Source organism: Trichoplusia ni, chromosome 28 (genome assembly GCF_003590095.1).
Source record: "Trichoplusia ni isolate ovarian cell line Hi5 chromosome 28, tn1, whole genome shotgun sequence".
Taxonomy (NCBI): domain Eukaryota; kingdom Metazoa; phylum Arthropoda; class Insecta; order Lepidoptera; family Noctuidae; genus Trichoplusia; species Trichoplusia ni.
Window position 1 is genome coordinate 2,151,511 of NC_039505.1, and position 4,479 is coordinate 2,155,989.

General features: G+C 43.9%; 1 long non-coding RNA gene across 1 annotated transcript; it reads right to left on the reverse strand.

Annotated features, from left to right (window-relative positions):
• Nucleotides 1–3,017: 3,017 nt before the first annotated feature.
• LOC113506107 lies at nt 3,018–4,223 on the reverse strand. The gene is made up of 2 exons (XR_003401692.1): nt 4,031–4,223; nt 3,018–3,952 (listed from the first exon to the last, which is right to left on the reverse strand). It is a non-coding gene; the product is annotated as an uncharacterized LOC113506107 (long non-coding RNA).
• Nucleotides 4,224–4,479: the final 256 nt, after the last annotated feature.

The following is a 4,479-nucleotide window of genomic DNA, read 5'->3' on the forward strand; positions in this document are numbered from 1 at the left end:
GATTTACCTGAAATTAAAAGGGCATCTAAATCTACTAAACCTAAATATTTACCCCATTCTAATGGACTAACCACAACCTCCAAAATGTCATAATCGAAGGAAATCCCACTGTAAAATCTGCATCTGAAATAAAAAAATCATTACTTTTACATAATACAATAATAAACAAAACTATATGTCAAAATGAAATACATACTTACATTAATATTAATTCACCACATCCCATAATAGAAATTGAAAATTATTCCAATCTTAACAAACTAATAAAAATTGTTGCGTTTGTTATGAAATTTTGTTATAATGTGCGTAATCCCGATAACAAACAGGTTTTACCTCTTACCGCGAGCGAGTTGGATGAGTCATTTTATTATCTTTGTCGTATAGCTCAGTACAAATGTTTTCCAAATGAATACAGTGCGTTATCTAAAAACCTTCCATAGAGTAGTAAATGTAAAATTAAAAAACCTGTCCCCTATTTTAGATGAAAATAAATTAATTAGAGTCGGTGGTCGATTAAATTCTTCTTCTTATAGTTTTGAAAAGAAACACCCAATAATACTCGATTCTTCTCACCATCTGACTAAACTGTTATTTGAACGTGAACATTTACGCCACATGCATGCTGGTCCGCAGTTATTGTTTTCTATGATAAGGGAATCAGTATGGCCAATAAATAGTAGAAGGTAAGCTCGGCGGACGGTTCATAATTGTGTGCGATGTTGTCGCGTTCGCGGCAAAACTCTAAGCCCTAAAATGAGAGACCTCCCTTCCCAACGTGTGACACCAGGTTTTCCGTTTATTTCTGTAGGAATAGATTTTGCGGGACCTTTTCACATAATAAATCGTAAAGGTAAGGGTGCCAGATTGATAAAATATTATCTCTGCATATTCGTTTGTTTACGTTATAAATGCGTTCACTTGGAAGTGGTCAGCGACCTCACACAGGATGCATTTATAATGACGTTGCGCAGATTTATTTCACGGCGCGGCAAACCTATTGAAATATTTTGCGATAATGGCAGTAATTTTGTAGCTGCTACTTAAGATATCGGAACTTTTTTGAGATCAAATAATACGGCTTTAACTGAATTTGCAACTCATGAAAATATAAAATTCATTTTTTCACCTGCTCACGCTCCTCACTTTGGCAGCATCTGGGAAGCCGGAGTCAAATCCGCCAAATTCCATATTAAAAGAGTTATGGGAAATTCCCATCTTACCTTTGAAGAAATTACAACCCTCTTCGCACAAGTGGAGGCAGTCTTAAACAGCCGTCCTCTGTGCCCTCTATCCTCATCTCCTGATGACTACCTTCCGTTGTCCCCAGGGCACTTCTTAATTGGAAGGCCTCTGAAGGCATTACCAGAACCTAATTACGAAGATGTGAAGGAAAGTCACCTGCAACGGTATGCTCGACTGCAACAAATTAGCCAGCACTTTTGGTCACACTGGCAGCATGAATATATACACGAGCTGCAACAACGAATGAAGTGGAAGAGGAACAACAAAACCTTAAATGTTGGAGACCTCGTGCTCATACATGAGGATCATGTACCACCATTATGTTGGCGGCTGGGTCGTGTTACGCGCTTATTCCCTGGCCCCGATGGTGTATTAAGAGTAGCTGATGTAAATACCACAAGAGGTGTGATTCGTCGAGCACTAGTCAAGCTGTGTCCCTTGCCTTCTGCGCAAGATTTGCAGTGTTGAAAGACAAGCCTTTCAACGGGTGGGAGGATGTTTTGGCTGCAACCTACTGTTCCCTAATAGCAATAAGTTACAAATAATTTGAACTATTATTATAATAGTATCAGGCGCTACCTAATGACGGTGGTTGTAAAATTAATTAGAAAAATATCTATCAGAACTCGCTCGCTGTCACCTACGTTCCGTCGAGAGCATTGTAGCTAAAAATTTTGTTCCTAATATACGTTGTAATTGGAGTAATCAGCCGTTTTATTCAAGAAAATAAGTCTCTGTCTTGTGTCTGAATAGACACCATGGAGTTTCTTGCTCATTCTTCTCCATGAGAATCTACCTTTCGAACGAGCGGTAGCTTCAATAGGAGACTGACCGACAGACTGACACTAATTTTTAATATTCTTCATATATAAATTGTTTTGACGTTCAAAAGTGCCTGGTCTAATTGAAATAAATAATTTGACTTTGACTTTGACTTTGAGCCTATTGTAGACTTTTGTCGTGCGAAAGTCATACAAAAACATTTGGACACATTCAGCTGCAGTTTATTAAGAGAACAATATATAACCGCCTTAGATCATCCTGAAGCTGTAGAGTATCCGATATGTCTCGAATGACCTTGTGCACCTTCATGTCGTCAGCATAAAGCAAAATGTAGCTATGTTTAAAGTATAGTCGGATGCCAGGGATGAATATTGTAAACAGAAGCCGTCCTACAGAAAGCCATGTTGTTCATCACCAAAGGTACACTTCATAGCGGCGTAAACAACAGTATACACGAGGCGCTCGAGAACATTAGAGAATAAGCAGATCTTGGAAATGGGGCAGTACTTTTCAATATCCGACTTGTCACCCTTTTTATGGACTGGTGTAACAAATGCAGACTTCCATATTTTTGGAACAGCACCTTCAGCGAGTGATCGTTTGAAGAGGATACATAAAGGAACGACTATGCTGTCAGCACAGTTAACTATAAATAACGGGGGCATTAGGTCTGGACCGCCTGATTTAGATAGATCTAAAGTCTTTAATAATTTTAGCACTTGTGTGTGCATTATAATAATAGAGCTGATACATGTACTTGAGTTATAACCTAAAGGCCATTCGTCAGGGGCGCTAGAATTATGAGCTGTAAATTCAGGTGGTAAGAAAGTCGATTCATCTGACGTTTGACGTCTGTCGGTGTAGATCACATATCATAACAGTATCTGCTTAATTACTTACGTTATTGTGAACACAGTGCAACGCTAAGTGATATACATTAAAATCGCCAGTGAGTTGAGTGCCTAAGGAACTTAAATTAACAAAAGAGTATAGACAGTGACTAGGCGTATTTAATTTCTACCCTCTCTTTAAAAAAAGTGCTCTTGACATCGGGGATATTCTCGTCACTCCAAACTTGTCAATCTGACAACTCGAACATTGACAGGAGGCGGTTATTCTCGGTATCTTCAACGATCGATATCGGGCCAGTGGCGCCATCTAGCGATCTTGCACTGAACTTTGCTACTGCATCGGTGCACCATGCCGGGTATCCAGTGCGCAGGTTGCAGTCGCTTTGCATCAGCCATAGAGGGCGTCAAGTGTGGGAATATCAAGTGTCGACGACTATACCACCGAGGATGCGTTGGTATTAAAGCGGACGTAGCTATCCCAACATCCTGGCGCTGCCCTGAATGTAAAAAGAACCTGGTCAGGGATAACAGGGCTGAGACTCCAGTGAGAGGTCCGGCTGGCTTGGCAGGAGGCACTGCAAGTACAACTTGCTCGTCAAGCCAAACTTGCTCGGTGGCCCATACGATTAAAGAGTTGGATGCCAGCTGCTCTAACCCAGCACCCATGGTATGCGAGCAACAACCGTCTAGCCCGTCGTCTGCTTCTACGTCGCTATACAAGAACGCCTCTTCGACGTCGAATGAGTCTGATGGCAGTCACCCTAGCCCAGCACCCGTGGTCTGCGAGACACAAACCACTAGCCCGTCGTCTGCTTCTACGCCGCTACATAGGAACGCCTCTTCGGCTGTCATCGCGGCGCGGGTTTCTCCCATCGCAGGCTCTGACTTATGTTTGCTCATGGATGAATTGAGGGCGATGCGTGCGGAGATTCAAGAGTTTCGCAAGGAGATGGAGTTGGAGATGGCGCAGCTGAAGTCTTCGATGAGCAGCTGCAACGCGCGTATCGATGGCCTCGAGGCCAGAGTTAGCGCATTGGAGCAACAGGCTTGCACGGGTCGTTCATCGGCAGATGAAGCTGTGGAGGAGCTGAGGCGTGAGCTGAACGATAGGGATCAGGATCTATTAGGGAATGATGTGGAGATTACCAACATACCGGAGGCTCCTTCTGATAACCCTATCCACATTGCGAAAGTCGTAGGCCTTAAGTTAGGGGTGCAGCTGGAGGAGCGCGACATTGTCAGCGCGGAGCGGGTCGGCGGCAAGCAGCTCAACGTCACAAGCTCTGCCGGTCCGGTAGTAACGCGGCCGCGCGCCATAGTCGTGCGCCTGGCGCGACGCGACCTGCGCGACGATCTGCTGGCGAGCGCGCGCGTGCGCCGTGGTGCGACCACCGCCGACCTTGACATGTCGGGCCCGCCACAGCGCTTCTTCATAAACGAGCGCCTCACTAAGTTTAATCGCCAGTTATTTCGTAAGGCACGAGACGCTGCAGCCCTCTTCAATTGGAAATTTGTGTGGACAAAGCGTGGCCGCATACTGGCTAGAAAAAGCCCTGGTGACTCCACGCAAAGGATCCGCACCGAAGAGGATATATCTAGGATT